Consider the following 25,112-nt stretch of genomic DNA (forward strand, 5'->3'; position numbering starts at 1 on the left):
AACATGTGTTTCTCTTATCATCCTATCTGTTTTCCTATTACAATTGCTTTTATTTATCCACATATATAAAGTTGAATAATCTATATGAAGGGCAGTCAACTCACTGCTACCCAAAATGAAAAATGCCAGATGCTGTTCACAATACACGAATAGAATTCATCTTAAGGAGAAGACAGAACACACATAACCACAACATTAAAAAGGACTATACTATGATATTAGATATTTTCCCAAACCATCATATTCTTACTTGAATGTGCTTTCTTAATCATCTTATTTCTAGCAACAGTTTGGAAGTCCTGAATACAAAAAATGTTTATATAAGCAAGTGTGCTGTACCTGATATTAAAAAATGCAATTCAAAAGTAACTAATGAAGTAATAGGAGATGAGTGAATTACTGATATATAGTATGGTGAGAAAATAAAATAAACTACCTGCTGTGATTCTCTTCACAGTAGACCTGTTGGATAACCATCCAATGTTTTCCACTTGCCCTGAGGAGAGTTCCAAATGGAAATTTCCCCGGTGATCACATAATTTTTCCAGTAATCCAAATCTTCACAGTCACAGAGAGGTAGTATATTTCCATTGGGAAGTAAAGGTATGACTATAGAAATCACCTGGGGAACTCTGATCAAAGTATTATCTATCAATCTACTACAGCTGTCTTCATTTTCACCACCCTATGAAGCCTGGGGTCTCATAGGAATTTTGACTTTTTTCATCAGAAAGTGGGTGTATTGGAATCTAACTAATCTTCCCAACAAAAGTTTTGGAAGAGATGTCTTCAGAGATACAGGAAAGATTCTTAGCAGTATATACTTTGAAACTGAGCAAAAACCTTTATCTTTATTCTGCCATCAATATATTCCACCTCTACAATCTTTGGTCCATGGTGAAAATGCAAGCTATTCTAATCAAGTATCTTGTCATGCACTCTCACCATTTGACTGTTAGTACTTCTTCCGTCTGATTGAATTTTCCCCCTATTATGCTCTGAAATCCTTATATTTTGAACAGACTCATCTCTGTCTTAAGGATCAAAATAATTTGCTTCATCTTTTGCCTCCACCGAGACCTCATTCTCTCTCATGAGTGCCGTTAACTCTGTTACGTCTTAGAATGGAAACGGCTCAGTCTCACACTCTAATATATCACAGGGCAGGGGATAATTGCTGGTACTGCTGACATTAAATCAACACCACTTCTTCTTCATTGCTTCTTCTTCAAGAGCACCACTTTTTTGAGATTCATGAAACACAACTTTAGTGAATTCTAAAACTTCCTTTAACCATCATGTCCAGTCTTTGGATTATTTTTCCCATGTATTGAAGAGTGAAGTAAGTATCCATTTATAAATTTCTTGATGCCAATTCCTACTGTGTTCAGGGAAACAGTTCATCATCCATGTGGAAAACACACCCACTATCATAGCTGTAAAGACCTACTCAATCTCAAGGCTATACCCCAGACTCCATTTCAACAACCTAGTTTATAGACATACCTGGGGTCTTAGAGACACTGGCGATTCTTCCAGTTTTTCTCTCTTAATATATTTCTCTAGCTGACTTCTCAAATAATTACTGAAGCTGAGGAAATCATAATAGCTTATAGACTGATGACAGCACAAATTCATCATCTCTAACCTAGCTTAGCTATCACTATACCTAACCCTGATGAATCAAACATTTTCTGAGATTTTTGCTAGCTTGCTTTCTCACTCTCCAAAGTATTTATTCCAAACCTTCTCAAATCCTCCATTGCTCTATTCAACTGTCCTACTTCCCTCTCTTAGTATACCCTGACATAAAACTGTATGGAAAACATTGATATACTCAGGAGTAAAAAATTACTCAAGGGCTTCCCTGGTGGCGCAGTGGTTGAGAATCTGCCTGCTAATGCAGCGGACACGGGTTCGAGCCCTGGTCTGGGAAGATCCCACGTGCCGCAGAGCGGCTGGGCCCGTGAGTCACAATTGCTGAGCCTGCGCGTCTGGAGCCTGTGCTCCGCAACAAGAGAGGCCGCGATGGTGAGAGGCCCACGCACCGCGATGAAGAGTGGCCTCCGCTTGCCACAACTGGAGAGAGCCCTCGCACAGAGGCGAGGACCCAACACAGCCATAAATAAATTAATTAATTTAAAAAAAAAAAAAGTGGGACTCCTGATATTCATCCCACTTTAAAAAAAAAAAAAAAAAGATGTTAAATGCCATAGAGCAGTAAAGCAGGATGAAGATTTAAAAAAAAAAAAAAAAAAAAAAAAAAAATTACTCAATTTTCTAGAAGAAGAAGCCTCAGAAAAGTGATCCCACCAGAATTCAAGGAATGCTTACCTGAGGAAATGCTGGCCTTTGTATAATGCTTGGAAGAGTATGGTAGACAGGGGAAAGATGAGAAGTCACGCCTGAGTGGAACATAATTCACATGGTACCATCTGGCAGGAGAAAAGGCTAGAAGGATAGGTTGGAAACAAATGGAACAAATTTCAACTTGATGTTTTCACTATATATGCCTTTCACAAAAATAAATATTATCTTCTTGAACTTCCAGCTATCCATATGAGCAAAGTAAATTTATTCAAATCTAAAGAATATTGGATTAACAGCATGGACATTTTAGTAATAGGGAACATTGGGAGATGTCAGAACAAAAATTATCAGTTTACAAAGAGAAAGAGAAAAAAGGGGTAATTTAACAGTTATATTTTTTGAAATCCTTTCAGAGTAGTTATTCATTTAAAAGGTCAGTTTGCAGATTTACCTTGTAAATTGAACAGATTAAGAAAATGATGGGCTGAGAGGAGATTACACACTGAATGTTAGCATAGAGTTCCTGTCAGCAGGGCACCGATGAGACTTCAAATAGAAGGGGATTAGAAAGTGATTTTTCAACTGTTAAATGATAGCAGAGGTAAACAAGTTTGTGTGATTGGGAACAAAGCTTCATGAATAGCTTATTTTTAATGCTTAATGATTTCTTCTTTTGTTATTGCTGTGTTACTAATGCCTGCACTGCTATTCAGTAATTCCTTTAAATAAGGCTTCTCAAATCATCTTTAAGTTATATTTCATTTGAAATTAAAATTATTGACTACATAAATGAATTAGGAAACACTTTATTGGAATCATGTGTTTAAGTGCAACTGTTATGTTCCATTTGTGCTTTCAAAGTGTATTACTTCCTGTTAAGAAATAAAATAAAATAAAACAGACAGAAAAACAATAAATTAACCAGGTTATTTTAATATATGATACCTAACCAAATTATTTTGCAACAAGTTCAAAAAATAGTTCAATCAATTGATGAAGTACATAACGCTGTGCAATGCGATGTGTGTCAGGAAAGAAGAGTAATCAAGACATATTGCTGTCACAGAGTATTTTAGTAGCTGATAAAAGGAGGCTTATTAACCTGAATACTTTTTTAACTAAAATGGTGCTAACCAGATTTGCAATGGCATGTCTTTTCTCACTCTCTTAACCAATGATTAAAAGGTAAAATGTTTAAGAAAGTTTGGAATAAATTAATGCTCTTGTTTTTCAAATAGTTTAGTAGACACATTTTGTTTTGTTTATCCAGCATTCAGTCATCTTCCTTCTGCTAAGTGCACTTCAATTTTCTGTGAGGATCCAGTCCATGAGGTCTAGGTGACATTGGTTCCAGGGATGATCACAGGATTAAAGACTGGCTAATTAAAGGATTTCATTCTTTCAACCATAGTGATTGGATCAAACATGGGTGGGAGATACCATCACATGATTCAAAACCAATGAGATTCAAATAATGAACTGACATAGTATGAGCAGAAAGATCGAGACATGCCTGAAGTAAGAAAATACAAGCCAAATACTTTTTTGCTTAAGACAATTTGAGCTGAACTGCTGTCCTTTCTAAAAGAAAGATACTGAACCAATACAAATGACTTCATGGAGAAATCTCTGATTTACTATAGTGTTTTAAACTTGCATACTCTTAAAGGAGATCAGGTCTGTCCCGCTCACCTCTTTCTCTCATAGCACTCTTTCTTCGTTCTGACTATATAAATTAATATTTAGAGTAATGGCTCTTCCCTTCTTATAATGTATCATTTATGATGTTGAATAATATTCATAAGTAAAAAGATAATGTCTCAACCAAAGTGTTGTTGATTCTAACACTGAGCATTTGGTACAAATAATCTGTGTTTGTTCTAATGTTAGTGTCAATACCCTTCTCCCACTTCAAATTTTATTTACTTCATTTACTTAACAACATGATTCAAAATATAATCAAAGCTTTCAAGAGCAATTACACCAGATGCATGCAATATCATATTGCAGAATTTATCAAATCATTCCTAAGCTTACATTATAAGAATTTAGAAAAGCTTGTGATTAAACTGTTAAAAAAAAAAAATCCAATGGATGATATGCCCTATAGAATTAACTACGAATCAAACCACAGGTAATTTTCTTAGTGCACAAAAAGAAATTAAACAAAGAAACAAAAATAAACAAACTGTAATATCTGTAAAATATTTGAGAATAGAATCCACTATCTTTTACCTAAGTCAAGTCATTAGAGGGTTTCACCCTAAAAAGATATCAGACAAGGATTTTAAATATACAAGTGTTTCACTGAGTAATGACAAGGAGAAACAGGAGAATATAGGAATGACCATTAAACTGACTTAAAATACTTGAGCAATTTCTTAATCTACCTTTAAATTTCTTTGAAAATTTGGAAGAAAGGGAAATTGATCTCTTCTTCAAATAGAGTTTGGTCTTCAGACAAGTCTTGAATGATTTTCCACAAGATATAAAGTGGTGAAAAGAAACTTTTTTTAAAAAAAAGGACTACCAGCCTCAACTTCATCTTTCTTAAAATAGCTGGAGAAAAAACCCATGCTGCATTTCCATTAAAACATACTTAATAAACAATAAGCTTCCTGCTAAGTCCTTAAATTAGCAATTGAACTTTTAGAATCAGACCTAGAGTCCTCCTCCCATAATGGTGTACATATCTTTTTCCTTCAGCCTGATTACCACCATCATCATGCCATCATTAGTGATATAATTTAATTTTACAATACACATTAATACACATTAATATTAATGTAAGTCCTATTAAATATGACTTTCTCTTTATTTGATTCAATTAAATGACACTGCAAATGTATTAGCATGGAATCTATTTCAATATAGATAAATAAAATAAATATTAGCTACTATTATTATTTTTATTTTATTTTTATTTTTTGGTCTTTTTTGAATAGTAAAGTAAATATAATAAGTTTATATACTTTAGTAGAAAATGAAATAGACAATGATTAGGAGTCTAGGATTCTGACTTATTGGGATCTGAATCCTGGCTATAACTTTGGACAAATTACTTCATGTCTTTTAATTTTAGTTTCTCAACTGCAAAATGGTAACAATAAATATTAGTATTTACCTAGTTTAAGGATATAATCCAACCAAAGAATCTAGCAAAGTGTCTGATCTTAGTAAGCATTAATAATAATAAAATAAAAAATTTTCTGTAGGCTCCTATATTTTAATGAGTGTAAAATGTTTATAAATGTATCAACTGAAAAAAAAACACACACTATAAAAGTTGTGAGTTGAGTTTATTCAGTGTCTTACTGAGAACTATAGCCCAGAGATAGCCTCTCAGATAGCTCTGAGAAACTGCTATGAAGAGGTAAGGGGGGAGGTCAGTGTATATGTGATTTTGGCAAAGTGGTACATACAAGAACACATCTCAGTAGAAGGTTGCTGCTAGTCACAAAGAAAAGATATCCTAGTTAATGGTTTTAGTGTTTCTCTAGGTATGAGAAGATGCAAGAATTTAGGTTCATAAAATTTTCTCCTGAAAATATTTAAGTGTCTGAAGGCCTGTTCTGCCAGTTCTCCTAGAGCACAGAGTGCCTCATTTCTGATTCTGCCCTGAATTCCTTTCAGCTTATGTTGGAGGTCAGAAACTGCAGTGGTTAATGATTCAATCCTTGTAGAACTAGATGGCAAGTGACATTCTTTAGTTGGCAAGTGTTTTGACAGATTAACTTTGGACCTAGCTTTCCTTAAAGGTATTGCTTGGCTTTGTTTAAAAAGGAAAAAAAAAAGACTTGAAATCCTCGGTCTTTAATTTATTTTCTTTTTATAATTTTCTTCAGGAATTTAACTTTAGCAACAGGGGAAGTTCTACTCTCTATATAAAGATAGAAATATAAGGTGCACTATGTCTTATTTTTATATATGAAAAGTTCTTTTGTGAAGTGTGGTAAACAAATGTTCTCCATAGTCTCAGAAAACTGTAGAAATATAAGTTGAATTAAATACTGGATGAATAATTTACTGGAGAGTGAAAGAAAATGTTTGAGATAAAGATATTTACTATGTATTAAAATGAATCCTGGAATACTCTGCCTGAGATTAGAGTGACAGTATAGGACCTAATCCCACACATTCCATTTGATTATGTAATTAACAGGAGGTTATTCTGTTAGTGTGTTCTAATAAATATAAGCTAAATGTGTCAATGAAAGTATTTTCATGTTTCTTCAAAATATTTGCGTGTGGTATTATGGTTCCCTAATGTTTGTAATAATAGTTTTAGAGCATGAAACATATAATTATTTGCTCACCTACCTAGTCCACATAAAATTACAATATTCTTGAGAACAGAGAATGATGGCTTGTCTTACTGCTCTTATTTGCTCTTAAACATTTTTATTATTTTTAATACCAGTTTTAATAAGATATAATTTACATACCATAAAATCCAACCTTTAAAATTTTACAATTTAGTATATTCAAAGTGATGTGCAACTATCACCACTCTCTAATTCCAGAATATTTTTATCATCCCCAAAAAACCCCTTATCCCTTAGCAGTCACTTCCTGTTTCACTTTTTCCTCAGCTTCTGGCAATCACAAATCTACTTTCTGTATCTATAGATTTGCCTATCCTGGTCATTTCACATTATTAGAATAATATAATATCTACTTTTTGTGACTTGCTTCTTTCACTTAGCATAATGTTTTCAAGGTTTATCCATGTTATAACATATACAGTTCACCTTTAAACAACACAGGTTTGAACTGCCCAGGTCCACATATACATGGTTATTTTTCAATAAATATACTGTTGGCCCTCCATATTCACAGGTTTTTTATCCTTGGATTTGACCAATCTTGGGTCAGAATTTCTGTCTGCAGTTGGTTGAATCTGAGAATTCAAAACCTGTGGATACAAAGGACTGACTGTACTATGCCATTTTATATAAGGGATTTGAGCATCCAGGGATTTTGGTATGTGTGAGGGGTCCTGGAACCAATTCTCCACAGATACAGAGGGACAACTGTGTTAGTATTTTATTCTTCTTTTTTTGGCCAAATAATATTCCATTGTATGGATATATCACATTTTGTTTATCCATTCATCAGTTAATGGACATTTAGGGTGTTTCAACTTTTTGGCTATTATGAATAGTGTCAGTATAAATGTTAATAAGCAAATATTTTTGTGAATATATGTTTTGATTTCTCTTGGGTATATACCTAGGAGTGATATTGCTGAGTCATATAATAATTGTACCTTTTACATTTTTCAGAACTGGCAGACTGGTTTCCAAAGTGTCTGCAACCATTTTACAATCTCACACAGAATTTATGTGTTTCCCTTTCTCTACATTCTCACAAACATTTACTATCTGTCTTGATTATAGCCATCCCAATGTGTATGAAGTAGGGTCACATTGTGGTTTTGACTTCCATTTCCCTGATGATAAATATTATTAATCATCTTTTTATGTACTTATTGGCCATTTGTATATCTTCTTTGGATAAATGTCTATTCATATCCCTTGCCCATTTTTAAAGTGTGTCATTTGTCTTTTTGTTGTTGAGTTGTAATATTTATATATTTTGGATACAAGTCCCTTATCCAATATTTGATTTGCAAATATTTTATCCACATTTGTAGTTGCCTCTAAGCATTTGACAATAAACACATAGCAGATCTGCAATAATTATTTACTTGAATTGATATTCAATACATTCTTATTCAGTAAGGAATTTGCAAGCTGGGGTCAAATCCATGGCACCTATAGCAGGGACATTTATTTGCCTCTCAAGAGTCATTCTATGTTTTCCTCTCTGAAATTCAGAAAACTACAAATTTCAATGAGCATATTGCCTTCTTTACAAAAGGAAACATTTCCAGCTTCCCTTGAAATAACTAGTTGACTAAGTTATTATCATTAAGATATGAATTAAAGTACTATGTAGGACTTCTAAGGGGCTCTTAAAATGACACGGAATACCCTCTTCCATACTGCTGCCTGGAATGCAATTGAGAGAGCTGGGACTCTATCAGCACTTTTATGCCATAGGAATCAAAGTCACACCCTAGAGTTTGCAGAGAGATGAACTAGAAGGAAAGTTGGTCCCTGATGTCTTCCTGGAAATACCAAACCAGTCTGCACAGTTTACTTCTATACTTCTTTTACTTGAGAAAGAAATTCCAGTCATATTTAAGCCACCATTTTGGGGGATCTTCATTACTTTTATAACTGAGTCAGAATCTGAGAAAGTATGTCCAATATTTTTTTTAATTAATTAATTTAATTTATTTATTTTTGGCTGCATTGGGTCTTCGTTGTTACGTAGGGTGTTTCTCTAGTTGCGGTGAGTGGGGGCTACTCTTCATTGCGGTGCGCGGGCTTGTCATTGCGGTGGCTTCTCTTGTTGCAGGGCACAGGCTCTAGGCGCACGGGCTTCAGTAGTTGTGGCACGCAGGCTCAGTAGCTGTGGCTTGCGGGCTCTAGAGCACAGGCTCTGTGGTTGTCGCGCACGGGCTTAGTTGCTCCGTGGCATGTGGGATCTTCCCGGACCAGGGCTTGAACCCGTGTCCCCTGCATTGGCAGGCAGATTCTTAACCACTGTGCCACCAGGGAAGCCCTCCAATACTCTTTTATTTCCAATAAAATGACCTTTTGACTAGCTAAAATGTTATGTAACAAAAGGGCAGTTTTCACTGACTTTACTCAAAGAAGACTTTTTATATACTTCTTCATTTAGTCCTTGATGGGTAGCAGTATACTGTATTTAGTTTTGTATTGATTCTCCTGTGCCTGAAGTGAAACCTTGTCTATTAAAGAGTAAAGAGGTGGAGGGGAGGGAGTAGAATGAGAGAGAGAATGAGAAAGCTTTCATCAGGTGAATTAAGATAAAATGAAGCCCAATTTTCTTATCTTAAAAGGTCTTCCAAAGTAAAAAATGGTCTCTGACAGTAAGTTTTAGTTTAACAAGGTGAAAAACTCAATATCACATTTAAGTGTGAAAATTGGGGACTTCCATGGTGGTGCAGTGGTTAAGAATCTGCCATTCAACACAGGAAACATGGGTTTGAGCCCTGATCCAGGAAGATCTCACATGCCACAGAGCAACTAAGCCTGTGAGTCACAACTACTGAGCCCGTGTGCCACAACTACTGAAGCCCATGTGCCTAGAGCCCGTGCTCTGCAACAAGAGAAGCCACTGCAATGAGAAGCCTGCACACCACAATGAAGAGTAGCCCCCTCTTGCCACAACTAAAGAAAGCCCACAAGCAGCAATGAAGACTCAACACAGCCAAAAATAAATAAATAAATAAATAAATAAATAAGTAAATGTATTAAAAAAAGAAAATTGGGGCAACATGAGGGATTTGAGTCTTTTCCTCACTGTTAATGTAATCAAGATTTTCTTCTGCTACTGCACTTGTTTTATACAAATGAAATTCACTTTTACATCCTTATTATATGTTGTACTTTGGTTACTCTAAAAATTAAGTATTTAATGTGTCAGTCTTATTAATGGCTTGAAACCCATTTGGAAAACTATAAGATGTATTAACTGCATAGTCATTACAAATTAGAAGTTGACAATAAAAATGATCACCATCCTGAACATGTTAGATATGTGTTAATTGTTAGAATGAAATTAAAGATATATTGTCTGCTTTTAATATTGATAGACATTTTTGGTAATTAATTCAAGAACTATTTCTTGAGTGCCCAGTATATATGTGTGTGTGTGTGTATATATATATATCTATATAGATATATATAGATATATATATATAGATAGAGAGAGAGAGCCTTCATGACCTAATCACCTCCCAAAGGCTCTCACTCCAAACACCACCACATTGGAGATTAGGTTTCAGCATATGAATTTTGAGGGGACACAAACATCCAGTGTATAGCACACACACACTAGCATTTACACACTCACACTAATCTGTGTATGTATAACTGGTAAAATATGAATAAGTTCTGTGGCTTGTACCAATGCCAATTTCCTGGTTCTGATAATGTATTATACTTATGCAAGATGTTAACACTGGGGAAGACTGTGAAGTATGCATGGGACTTCCTTGTACATTTCCTTGCAACTTTCTATGAATCTATAATTATTTCCAAATAAAAAGTTAAAACAAAGTGTTTGGAGTGAGAGCTTTTGGGAGGTGATTAGGTCATGAAGGCTCTGTCTTGATGAATGGAATTGGTAGAGATCCCAGAGAGCTCCCTCACCCTTTTCACCATGTGAGGACACAGCAAAAAGACAATTGTCTATGAACCAGGAAGCAGGCTTTCCTAGAGTCAAAAATTGTGACAAATAAAGTTGTGCTGTTTAAGTCACTCAGTCTATGGTATTTTTGTTATAGCAGCCCGAACAGAATAAGGCAGTATATATTTCTTTGAAATTTCATCACATGTGTAGCTTAGTGTAACTGCTACCATAAACAAGATGTAGAGTGTGCCATCACCACAAGGCTCCCTTGCTCTACCCAGTTATAATCAACCCCACTGATCCCCATCCTAAACCCTGGCAACCACTAACCTGTTTTCCATTGCTATAATTTTGTCCTTTCAAGAATGCTATATAAATGGAATCACATAGTATGCAGTAATTTGAAACTGGCTTTTTCAAATCAGCATAATTGCCTTGAAGTTTATCCAAGTTTTTTTATGTATCAATGTTCTGTTCTTGTATGCCAGTCTCAGACTATCAATAACCAGTGATGTGACCGGACTGGCCCTTGAAATTCTTATTATGATTGCAAGACAATCTCAGCAATAACTATCAGAAAATGTTCAAAGAGACAAGATTTTTTTACTCACCAATCTTGGAAAGCACACAGCACACCTGGAGCCATAAAGCAAGGTTGCAGAAAGAAAATAAGAGTGTGGGCCTGGGGTTCTGGCTTTTCCTTTTTTTTATGTGAAGCTGTTTTATTTAAGGTAGAAATACCTGCAGTTATGTTTCATGTTTTCTTTTAATTGAGGTATAATTGGCATATAACTATATTAGTTTCAGGTGTACAACAGAAGTGATTTGATAATTGTATAGACTGTGAAGTGATCACCACTATGTCTAGTTTCTACCTGTCACCATACAAAGTTACAAAATATTCAATACAATTTTATTACCTATAGTTATCATTACATCCCCATGACATGTATTTTATGACTGGAATTTTGAACCTCTTGACCCCCTTCACCCATTTTGCCCACCCTACAGCCATCTTCCCTCTGGCAACCACCAATCTGTTGTCTGTGTCTGAGTTTTGTTTGTTTTTTTGGTTTTGTTTTTTATTTGCTTCCACATGTATGTGAAATGATATGGTATTTAACATTCTCTGTTTGACTCAATTCACTTAGTATAATGCCCTTGAGGTCCATCCATGTTGTTATAAATGACAAGATTTCATTCCTATTTATGGCTGAATAATATTCCACTGTGTACATATACCACATTTTCTTTATCTATTCATCCATCCATGGGCACTTAGGTTGTTTCAATATCTTGGCTATTCTAAATATTTCTGCAATGAGCATCAGTGTGCATATAGCTATTCAAATTAGTGTTTTTGTTTTCTTCTGATAAATATTCAGAAGAGGAATTGCTAGATAATATGGAACTCTTATTTTTAATTTTTTGAAGAAACCTCCATATTGTTTTCTATAGCAGCTGCATCAATTTACAGTTTCACCCACAGTACACAAGGATTCCATTTCTCCACATCCTTGTCAACACATCATTTTATATCTTTTTGATAAAAGCCATTTTAAAAGGTGTGAGGTAATATCTCATTGTGGTTTTGATTTTCATTTCCCTGAGAATTAGTAATGTTGAGCATCTTTCCATGTGCATGTTGGCCATCTGTATGTTTTCTCTGGGAAAATGTCTAGTCGAATCCTCTGCCCTTTTTAATAATTGGATTGTTTGGTGGTTTGTTACTGAGTTGTATGTGTTCTTTACATATTTTCGATACGGAGCGCTTATCAAATATAAGATTTGCAAATAATCTTCCCCCATTCAGTAGACTGACTTTTTATTTTATATACGGTTTTCTTCTCTGTACAAAGCTTTTTAGTTCTATATAATCTCATTTGTTTATTTTTGCTTTTGATGTAATTGCTTTTAGAGTCAGATACAAACAAATATCTCTAAGGTCAACATCAAAAATCTTAGCACCTGTGTTTTCATCTAGGAATTTTATGGTTTGTGGTCTTACATTCAAGTCTTTAATTTATTTTGAGTTAATTCTTGTGTATGGTGTAAGGTAGTGGTACAGTTTCATTCTTTTCCATGTGGCTGTCTGGTTTTCCCAACACCATTTATTGAAGAGACTGCCCTTTCCCCGTTATATAGTCTTGGCTCCTTTGTCATAAATTAACTAACCCTATATGTGTGTGTTTATTTTTGGGTTCTCTATTCTATTCTGTTTATCTATGTGTCTGTTTTTATGCCAATATCATGCTGTTTTGATTACTGTAGGTTTGCAGAATAGTGTAAGATCAGGGAGCATGATACCTCCAGCTTAGCTCTTCTTTCTCAAGATTGCTTTGGTTATTTGGGATCTTTTGTGATTCCAAACAAAATTTATGTTTGTTTGTTCTATTTCTGTGAAAAAATGCCATTGGAATTTTGATAGGAATTGCATTGAATGTGTAGTCTCCTTTGGGTAATATGGACCTTTTAACGATATTATTTCTTTCAATCCTTGAATAAGGAATATCTTGCCATTTGTTTGTGTCTTCTTCAATTTCCTTCATCAGTAATTTTTAGCATAGGTCTTTTACATCCTTGGTTAAATTTATTCCTAGGTATTTTATTATTTTTGATACAATTGTAAATGGGATTGTTTTCTTAATTTCTTTTTTTGATATTAATTCTTATTGTATAAAAATGTAACAGATTTTTGTGTATTACTTTTGTACCTTGCAACTTTACTGAATTTGTTTATTAGTTCTAACTGTGTGTGTGTGTGTGTGTGTGTGTAGTCTTTAGGGTTTTCTATGTATAGTATCATGTCATCTGCAAATCATGACAGATATACTTCTTCCTTTCCAATTTGGATGACTTTCATCTTTTTTTTCCTGCCTGATTACTCTAATAAGGACTTCCAACACTATGTTGAATAAAAGTGGTGAGTTTGGCATTCTTGTCTTTTTGTGATCTCAAAAGCTCTCAGCTTCTCATTGTTAAGTATCATGTTAACTATAGGCTTGTCATACATGGCCTTTATTATGTAGTGGTACATTTCATCTGTACCCACTTTGTTTAAAGTTCTTTGTTTTATCATAAATGGATATTGAATCTTGTCAAATACTTTTTCTAGACATATTGAGATGATTATATGATTTTTCCCTTCATCTTGTTAATGTGGTAAATCACATTGATTAATTTGTGGATATTGAACCATTCTTGAATCCCTGGAATAAATACCATTTGATCATGGTGTATGATCATTTTGATGTATTGTTGAAATTGTTTTGCTCAAATTTTGTGAGGATTTTTGCATCTATATTTATCAGGGATATTGGCCTTTGATTTTCTTTGCGTGTGTGTGTGTGTGTGTGTGGTATCCTTGTCTGGTTTTGGTATCAGGCAACGCTGGCCTTTCAGATGTGTTTGGGAGTGTTCCCTCCTCTTCACAGTTTTGGGAGAGTTTGAGAAGTGCAGTATTAAATCTTATTTGAATGCTTAGTAGCATTCACCAGTGAAGCTTTCTGGACCTGTACTTTTGTTTGCTGGGACTTTTTTGATTACTGATTTAATCTCCTTGTAATAATTGGCCTATGCAGAATATCTGTTAATTCATTTATAGTCTTGGAGTATTGTATGTTTCTTGGGTTTATCCATTCTTTGTAGATTGTCAAATTTGTTGGTGTATAATTGTGCACAGTAGTCTCTTATGATTCTTTGTACTTCTCTGCTATCATTTATAACTTCTCCTTTTTTGAGAAGGATTTTATTTTATTTTATTTTATTTTATTTATTTATTTTTTTAATGAGAGCCTCTGGGAACTACAGTTTTGTCTTTTTTTATTTTATTTTATTTATTTATTTATTATTTATGGCTGTGTTGGGTCTTCATTTCTGTGTGAGGGCTTTCTCTAGTTGCGGCAAGTGGGGGCCACTCTTCATCGCGGTGCGCGGGCCTCTCATTATCGTGGTCTCTCTTGTTGCAGAGCACAGGCTCCAGATGCGCAGGCTCAGTAATTGTGGCTCACGGGCCTAGTTGCTCCGTGGCATATGGGATCTTCCCAGAAGAGGGCTCGAACCCGTGTCCCCTGCATTGGCAGGCAGATTCTCAACCACTGCGCCACCAGGGAAGCCCTGATTTTATTTTTGAGCACTCTTTTTTTTCTTAGTGAGTATAACTAAGTTTTGTCCATTTTGTTTAATTCTTTAAAGAACCAGCTCTTAAATTTCATTGATTTTTTAAATTTTTTCTTCCAGTTTTATTGGACAGCACTATATAAGTTTTATTTATACAGCACTATATAAGTTTAAGGTGTGCAGCATAATGTTTTTACTTACATCATGAAATGATTACAACAATAAGTTTAGTGAGCATCCATATAGATACAAAATTAATGAAATAGAAAAAATATTTTCCTTGTGATGAGAACTCTTAGGGTTTACTCTATTAACAACTTTCATATATAACATACAGCAGTGTTAATTATATTTATCATGTTGTACATTACATCCATAGTACTTACTGATCTTATAACTGAAAGTTTGTATTTTTTCACTGCCTTCATCCAGTCACCCCACCTCTCACCTCTGGTAACCACAAAACTGATATATTTTTTTACGAGTTTGTTTGTTTGTTTTTGTTTTTGAAGTATAATTGACCTACAATACTATGTTCATTCCTGTTTCACAGCAGAGTGATTTGATATTTCTATATATTTCAAAATGATCACCATGATAAGTCTAGTTATGATATGTCACCATACAAAGATATTATATAGTTATAGACTGTATTGCCCACACTGTACATTTCAAACTTGTGACTCAATTATTTTGCCACTGGAAATTTGTACCTCTTAATCTCCCTCACTTATTTCTTTTCTCCCCCTACCTCCTTCCTCTATGGCAACCATCTGTTTGTTCTCTGTGTCTATGACTCTGTTTCTGTTTAGTTCTGGCTGTTCATTTATTTGTTGCTTAGATTCCATGTATAAGTGAAATCATACAGTATTTGTCTTTCTCTGTCTAACTTATTTCACTTAACATAATACCCTCTAGGTCCATCCATGTTGTCACAAATGGCAATATTTCATTCTTTTTAATGACTAATATTCCATTTTACATATATACCACATCTTCTTTATCCAGTCATCTATTGATGACCACTTAAGTTGCTTCCATAACTTGACTATTGTAAATAACACAGCAATGAACATAAGGGTGCATATATCCCTTCTTATTAGTGTTTTTATTTTCATTGGATAAATACCCAGGAGTGAATTACTGGATCATATGGTAGCTCTATTCCTAATTTTTTGAGAATTGTCCATACTGTTTTCCATAGTGGCTGCACCAGTTTATTTCCCACCAACAGTGAATGAGGCTTCCCTTTTCTCCACATCCTTGCCAACATTTGTTATTTTTTGTCTTTTTTGGTAATAGCCACTATGACAGGTGTGAGGCAAAAATATCTTTGTGGTTTTGATTAGCATTTCCCTGATGATTAGTGATGTTGAGCATCTTTTCATGTCTATTCGCCATCTATATGTCTTCTTTGGAAAAATGTCTACGCAAATCCTCTGTCCATTTTTAAATCATATTGTTGGTTTTTTTGATGTTGAGTTGTATGAGTGTTTTGTATATTTTGTATATTAACTCCCTATCTGATACCTCCTTTGCAAATATCTTCTCCCATTCAGTAGGTGGTCTTTTCATTTTGTTGATAGTTTCTTTCCGTCACTGTGCAAAATCTCTATTTTGATGTAGTCTCATTGATTTTTTCTATTTTGTTTAGTCTTTATTTCATTTATTTCCACTCCTATCTTCATCATTTTTTTCCTTCTACTAACTTAGGGCTTTACTTGTTTTTTTTCTAGCTTCTCTGGGTGTATAGTTAAATTGTTTATTTGAAACTTTTCTTGTTTCTTGAGGTAGGCTTGTATCAATATGAACTTCCCCCTTAGAATTGCTTTTCCTGCATCCCATAGATTTTGGTATGTTGTATTTCCATTTTCATTTGCCTCAATGTATTTTTAATTTATTTAAAAAATTTCTTTGTTGACCCATATGTTGTTCAGTAGCACATTGTTTAATCTCCAAATAAGTGTGCTATTTTTAGTTTTCTTTTTGTGATTGATTTCCAGCTTCATACTGTTGTGGTTGGGAGAGATGTTTGATATGATTTCATTCTTCTTAAAACTGAGACTTTTTTTTGTGACCTAACATGATTTATCCTGGAGAATGTTTCACGTTCACTTGAGAATAAAGTGTATGCTGCTACTTTGGATGGAATAGTCTGTATATATCTGTTAAGTCCATTAGTTTAACCACTCACTTAAGGCTAATGTTTCCTTACTGATTTCTATCTGAATGACCTATTCATTGATACAAGGAAGTATTGAAGTCCCCTACTATCTTTGTATCAACTTCTCCCTTTAGATCTGTTAATATTTGCTTTATATATTCAGGTGCTCCTCTGTTGGGTGCATAAATATTTATAAATGTTATATCTTCTTCTTGAATTGATCTCTTTATCATTATTCAGTGCACATCTTTGTCTTTATTAGAGTATTTTTTTAATTTCAAATCTCTTATTTTTCTATTATATTTTTAATTGGGGTATAGTTGCTTTACAAAGTTGTGTTAGTTTTACTATATGCATATAGTGAATCAGCTATATGTATACATATATCCTATCTTTTTTGGATTTCCTTCCCATTTAGGACACCAGAGAACATTAGATTGAGTTCCCTGTGCTATACAGCAGGTTCTCATTAGTTATCTATTTTCTACATATTAGTGTATATATGTCAATCTCAATCTCCCAATTCATCCCACCCTCCCCTCCCTCCCCTTGGTGTCCATAGGTTTGTTCTCTACATCTGCATCTCTATTTCTGCCTTGAAAACAGGTTCCTCTGTACCATTTTTCTAGATTCCAAAAATATGTGTTAATAACGGTATTTGTTTTTCTCTTTCTGACTTACTGCACTCTGTATGACAGTTTCTAGGTCCATCTACATCTCTACAAATGACCCAGTTTCATTCCTTTATATGGCTGAATAATATTCCATTGTATTTATGTACCACATCTTCTTTATCCATTCATCTGTTGATGGACATTTAGGTTGCTTCCATGACCTAGTTATTGTAAATAATGCTGCAATGAACATTGGGGTGCATGTGTCTTTTTGAATTATGGTTTTCTCAGGGTATATGCCTAGTAGTGGGATTGCTGGGTCATATGGTAATTCTAGTTTTAGTTTTTTAAGGAACTTCCATATTGTTCTCCATATTGGCTGTATCAATTTACATTCCCACCAACAGTGCAGGAGGATTCACTTTTCTCTACACCCTCTCCAGTATTTATTGTTTGTAGATTTTTTTGATGATGGCCATTCTGACTGGTGTGAAGTGATAACACATTGTAGTTTTGATTTGCATTTCTCTAATAATTAGTGATGCTGCGCATCTTTTCATGTGCCTCTTGGCTATCTGTATGTCTTCTTTGGAGAAATGTCTGTTTAGGTCTTCTGCCTAGTTTTTGAGTGGATTGTTTGTTTTTTTAGATATTGAGCTACATGAGCTGTTTGTATATCTTGGAGATTAATCCCTTGTCGTTCCTTCATTTTGCAAATATTTTCTCTCATTCTGAGGGCTGTCTTTTCATCTTGTTTATGGTTTCCTTTGCTGTGTGAAAGCTTTTAAGTTTCATTAGTCCAATTTGTTTATTTTTGTTTTTATTTCATTACTCTAGGAGGTGGGTCAAAAAAGATATTGCTGTGAATTATGTCAAAGAATGTTCTGCTTATGTTTTCCTCTAAGAGTTTTATAGTGTCTGGTCTTACATTTAAGTCTTTAATCCATTTTGAGTTTATTTTTATGTATGGTGTTAGGGAGTGCTCTAATTTCTTTCTTTACATGTAGCTGCCCAGTTTTCACAGCAACATTTATTGAAGAGGCAGTCTTTGCTCTATTGTATATTCTTGTCTCCTTTGTCATAGAGTGGGTAACCATAGATGCATGCATTTATCTCTGGGCTTTCTATCTTCTTCCATTGACGTATATTTCTGTTTTTGTGCCAGTAACATACTGTCCTGATGACTGTAGGTTTGTAGTATAGTCTGAAGTCAGGGAGCCTGATTCCTCCAGCTCCATTTTTCTTTTTCAAGATTGCTTTGGCTATCCGTGGTCTTTTGTGTTTCCATACAAATTTTAAGATTTATTTTTCTAGTTCTGTGAAAAATACCAATGGTAAGTGGATAGGGCTTGCATTGAATCTGTAGATTGCCTTGAGTAGTATAGTCATTTTCACAATACTGATTCTTCCAACCAAAGAACATGGTATATCTCTCCATCTCTTTGTGTTATCTTTGATTTCTTTCATCACTGTCTTATAGTTTTCTGAATAAAATTCTTTTACCTATTTTGGTAAGTTTATTCCTAGGTATTTTATTCTTTTTGTTCCAATGGTAAATGGGATTGTTTCCTTAATTTCTTTTTCTTATCTTTCATCATTAGTGTATAGAAATGCAAGAGATTTCTGTGCATTAATTTTGTATCCTGCAACTTTACCAAATTCATTGATTAGCTCGAGTAGTTTTCTGGTGCCATCTTTAGGATTTTCTATGTATAGTATCATGTCGTCTGTGAACAGTGACAATTTTACTTCTTTTTTTCTAATTTGTATTCCTTTTATTTTTTTCTTCTCTGATTGCTGTGGTTAGGACTTCCAAAACTATGTTGAATAAGAATGGTGAAAGTGGATATCCTTGTCTTGTTCCTGATATTGGAGGAAAGGCTTTCAATTTTTCATCATTGAGAATGAAGTTTGCTCTGGGTTTGTTGTATATGGTCTTTATCATGAGGTAGGCTCCCTGTATGTCCACTTTCTTGAAAGTTTTTATCATAAATGACTGTTGCATTTTGTCAAAAGTTTTTTTCTGCATCTACTGAGATGATCATATGGTTTTTATTCTTCAGTTTCTTAACATGGCATATCACATTGATTGATTTGCATATATTGAAAAATCCTTCCAATCCTGGGATAAATCATGTTTGTTCCTGGTGTATTTTTCCTTTTAATGTGTTGTTGGTTTGTTTGCTAGTATTTTGTTGAGGATTTTTGTGTCTATATTCATCAGTGATAACAGTCTGTAATTTTCTGTTTTTTGTCATATCTTTGTCTGGTTTTGGTATCAGGCTGATGGCAGCCTCATAGAATGAGCTTGGGATTGTTTTTCCTCTGCAGTTTTTGGAAGAGTTTAGAAGGATGGGCATTAGCTCTTCTCTAAATGTTTGATAGGATTTGCCTGTGAAGCCATCTGGCCCTGGACTTTTGTTTTCTGGAAGATCTTTAATCACAGTTTCAATTTCATTACTTGTGATTGGTCTGTTCATATATTCTATTTCTCCCTGGTTCAGTCTTGGAAGGTTATACCTTTCTAATAATTTGTCCATTTCTTCCAGGTTGTCCAACTTTTTGGCATATTGTTGCTTGTAGTAGTTGCTTATGATCCTTTGTATTTCTGTGGTGTCTATTGTAACTTCTCCATTTTCATTTCTAATTTTATTGATTCGAATCATCTCCCTCTTTTTCTTGATGAGGCTAGCTAATGGTTTATCAATTTTATCTTCTCAAAGAACCAGCTTTGAGTGTTACTGATCTTTGCTATTGTTTTCTTTGTTTCTATTTCATGTATTTCTGTTCTGATATTTATGATTTCTTTCCTTCTATGAAATTTGAGGTTTTTTCTTGTTGTTGTTGTTATTGTTCAACTTCTTTCTCTAGTTCCTTTATGTGTAAGGTTAGTTTGTTTATTTGAGATTTTTCTTGTTTCTTGAGGTAGGATTGTATTGCTATAAATTTCCCTCTTAGAACTGCTTTTGCTGCATCCCATAGGTTTTGGGTCATCGTGTTTTCATTGTCATTTGTCTCTTGGTATTTTTTGATTTCCTCTTTGATTTCTTCTGTTATCTCTTGGTTTTTTAGTAGCATATTGTTTAGCCACCATGTTTTTTTTTTTTTTTTTTTTACGTTTTCTTCCCTGTAATTCATGTCTAATCTCATAGTGTTGTGGTCAGAAAAGATGCTTGATATGATTTCAATTTTCTTAAATTTACTGAGGCTTGATTTGTGACCCAAGATGTGATCTATCCTGGAGAATGTTCCATGTGCACTTGAGAAGAAAGTATATTCTGCTGCTTTTGGATGGAATGTCCTATAAATATCAATTAAATCTATCTGGTCTATTGTGTCATTTAAAGCTTGTGTTTCCTTATTAATTTTCTGTCTGGATGATCTGTCCATTGATGTAAGTGAGGTGTTAAGTCCCCCATTATTATTGTATTACTATCATTTTTCCCTTTTATTGCTGTTAGCATTTGCCTTATGCATTGAGGTGTTCCTATATTTTGTGTACATATATTTATAATTGTTATATCTTCTTGGATTGATCCCTTGATCATTATGTAGTGTCCTTCCTTGTCTCTTGTTACAGTCTTTTTTTTTGCTTATTTTATCTGATATTGTTACTCCAGCTTTCTTTTGATTTCCATTTGCATAGAATATATTTTTCCATTCCCTTACTTTCAGTCTGTATGTGTCCCTACGTCTGAAGTGGTTCTCTTGTAGACAGCATATATAAGGGTCTTGTTTCTGTATCCATTCAGCCAATCTGTGTCTTTTGGTTGGAGCATTTAATTCAATCACATTTAAGGTAATTATCAATATGTATGTTCCTATTACCATTTTGTTGTAGAGCTGGTTTGGTGGTTCTGAATTCTATTAGCTTTTGCTTGTCTTTAAAACTTTTGATTTCTCCATCGAATTTGAATGAGATCCTTGCTGGATGGAATAATCTTGGTTGTAGGTTTTTCCCTTTCATCACTTTAAATATGTCCTGCCACTCCCTTCTGGCCTACTGAGTTTCTGTTGAAAAAGTCAGTTGTTAGCATTATGGGGATTCCCTTTAAGTCATTTGTTGCTTTTCTTTCACTGGTTTTAATATGTTTTCCTTGTATTTAATTTTTGTTAGTATGATTATTATGTCTCTCGGTATGTTTATCCTTGGGTTTATCTTGTATGGGACTCTCTGTGTTTCCTGGACTTGATTGACTATTTCCTTTCCCATGTTAGGGAAGTTTTCGACTATAATGTCTTCAAATATTTTCTCAGACCCATTGTCTTTCTCTTCTTATTCTGGAACCCCTATAATTTGAATGTTGGTACCGTTATGTTATCCCAGAAGTCTCTGAGTGTGTCCTCAATGTTTTAATTCTTTCTTCTTTCTTCCGCTCCATGGCAGTTATTTCCACCATCTGTTCTTCTGACTCAGTTATTCTACTATTGATTCCTTCTAGAGTATTTTAAATTTTAGTTATTGTGTTGTTCATCACTGTTTGTTTTTCCTTTACTTCTTTTATGTCCTTGTTAATTGTTTCTTGTATATTCTCCATTCTATTTCTCGTATTATGGATCATCTTTACTGTCATTACTGTGAATTCTTTTTCAGGTAGATTTTCTATTTCCTTTTCATTTATTTGGTCTTGTGTGTTTTTACGTGACTCCTTTGTCTGTAATATATTTCTCTGTCCTCTCAGTTTGTTTAACTTACTGTGTTGGAGGTGTCCTTTCTGCAGTCTGCAGGGTCATAGTTCCTCTTGCTTCTGCTGTTGGCCCCCCAGTAAGTGAGTTTGGTCCAGTGGCTTCTGTACGCTTCCTGGTAGGGGGGACTGGTGCCTGTGTTCTGGGGGGTGGAGCTTGATCTTGTCCCTCTGATAGGCAGGACCATGTCAGGTGATGTGTTTTGGTATGTCTGTGAGCTTAGTATGACTTTAGGCAGCCTGTCTGATATTGGGTGAGTTTGTGTTTCTGTCTTGCTAGTTGTTTGGTGTGAGGTGTCCAGTAGTGGAGCTTGCTGGCCATTGGGTGGAACTAGATCTTGGTGTTGAGATGGAGACCTCTGGGTGAGCTCTTGCTGATTAATATTCCCTTGGGCTGGGAGTTCTATGGCAATCCATTGTCCTGGTCTTGGCTCTCCCACCTCAGAGGCTCAGGCCCGACCCCTGAACAGAGAAGCAAGACCCTGTAAGCTGCACAGTGTGGAAGAAAAAAAAAAAGAGATAGAAAATGAACAGACAAACAAAACCCCCAAAACAAATGGTAAAAGCAAAACCAAACAGAGAAAAACACACAAAGAAACATACAAAGAAACACACACACACAAATAGGAAAAAAAAAGAGAAAACAAAAAAGAAGAGAGCATCCAAATAAATGAACCCCAAAACTAAAACAAACAATAAAACTAAATTTACAAAAACAAAAACCAAAAAATAAATCAAAATTAGAAAGCAAACTTAAAAAAAAGACAAAGAAAGCATAAAACAAACACATAAAAATGATCCAAAAAAAGATAAAAAACAAAACAAAGAGGAAAACAAAAGGAAAAAAACACAAAACACCAAAAGATAAAGTAAAAATAGACAAATAAAAAATATGGTTAAAAATATATTGAAAACAAAGCAAAACAAAAGAAAAAAGCAGAAATACAGAAAAAACACAATATAATGAAAAAGTAAAGTTAAAATAGAAAAATATATTAAAAATAAAAGCATAAAATAGAAAAGATTTGAAAAGTAAATTAAAAAATAAAAATTTAAAGAATAATAAAGAACAATAACATGACACAATGAAACAAAAAAAATAGTAATAATAATAATATTTTTCCTGGGGCCTCAGCTGTCAGTGTCCTTGCCCCACAGTGAGCCACAGCCAGTCCTTGCCTCCCCCGGAAATCCTCTCATACCTCTAGGCAGGTCTCTGGACTTGCTCTGGGCACTGAGGGGCCAGCTCACACTCTGACCTGGCCCAATTCCCATGTGTACTTACCCCCGAAGTCCACAGTTGTTAAAGCTAGACCAGCCCTCAATTGTGGGAACACTCATTATCTATTCAGATATTCCAGAGATTCAGGTTTTACCAAGCCAATTGCAGGGATTTAATCCACTGCTCTTGTAGCTGCATGGAGAGATTTCCATTCCTCTTCTTTGGTCGCACCACCCTTGGGCTCAGCTTTGCTTTTGGCCCCACCTCTGCATGTGGGCCACCCTCAGGCATCTGTTCCCTGCCTGGGTGAGAGGGGATGATAGCAGTGGCTGATTAGAGCACACTTACTCAGGCTGGGGAGAGAGATGGATATGCCAGCCACTAATGGGGTGTGCAGGGAGTGCCTGTAGCAGCAGAGACCTGCAGGAAGTTGCAACAGCCTGGGGCATGCCATGCATTCTCTTGGGGAAGTTGGTGCAGGATCACGGGACCCTCAGCAGTGGTGGGTTCCAGGATGGTGTGGGCAGTGACGTGTGCTTGCTCACAGGACTCTTGGTGGCAGTGGCAGCATCAGTAGCAGTCTGTGCCTGCCTCTGGGGTCCGAGATAGCAGTCGTGGCTCGTGCCTGCCCCTGAAACTTATGTAGCCAGTGCCCCGCTGCCTGTGAGTGCACAGAGAAAGAAACTTCTATGGTGGGCCCACCCCTCTCCTTGCACACCCCCCAATAATGGTCTCTTGCTTCTCTAGCGGGCCCAGGCTTCTTCCCAGACTCCCTCAACTGTGATGCACTAGCCCCCTCAGGCTTCTTCATGCAGTCAACTCCAGTCCTCTCCCTAGGGTCTGACTTCCAACACCAGAGCCTCAGCACCCAGCCCCTACCACCCCATTGGGAGAACAGACAAGAGTCTAGGACTGGGAGATGCCATTTGGCACCGACCTTCTGTGTGAACACTCTCTGCTTTGTCCTCTGCACACCTGTTGCTGTACACTTCTCTGAGGCTCTGAAGTTCCTCCTTGCATCGCCACCCATGAGAGGGCTTCCTAGTGTGTGGAAAATTTTCCTCCTTCACAGCTCCATCCCAGAGGTGCATGTACTGTCCTGATTCCTTGGTCTTTTTCTTTTTTTTTTTTTTTTGCCCTACCCGGTTACATGGAGATTTTCTTGCCTTTTTGGAAGTCTGAGGTCTTCTGCCAGTGTTCAGTAGATGTTCTGTGGGAGTTGTTCCACATGTAGATGTATTTTTTATGTATCTGTGGGGAGAAGGTGAGCTCTACATCTTAATCCTCTGCCATCTTGAAGGTTCTCTCTTTATTACAGTATTTGTTTTAAAGTCTATTTTCTTCTGTTATAAGTATTGCTACCCCAGTTTTTTTCTGGTTTCTATTTGGGGGAAACATCTTTTTCAAGTCCTTCATTTTCAGTCTGCATGTGTCCTTACATCTGAAGTGTGTTGCTTTTTGGCAGCATATAGATAGGTGTTGCTGTTGTTATTGTTTTTAATCCATTCAGTCACTGTGTCTTTTGATTGAAAATTTTAGTCCATTTACATTTAAAATAATTATGGAAAGTTATGTACTTTATTGCCATTGTTTTCTGGCTGCTTTGTAGTTGTTCTCTGTTTCTCTTTTCTTCTCTTGTACCCTTCCCTTGTGGTTTGATGAATTTTTTAGTGTTATGTTTAGATTCCATTCTCATTATTTTTGTGTATCTACTCTAGGTTATTGCTTTGTGGTTACTATGAGGCTCACATATATCAGCCTATATATGT

The sequence above is a fragment of the Eubalaena glacialis genome, chromosome 17 (assembly GCF_028564815.1).
Source record: "Eubalaena glacialis isolate mEubGla1 chromosome 17, mEubGla1.1.hap2.+ XY, whole genome shotgun sequence".
Taxonomy (NCBI): Eukaryota; Metazoa; Chordata; class Mammalia; order Artiodactyla; family Balaenidae; genus Eubalaena; species Eubalaena glacialis.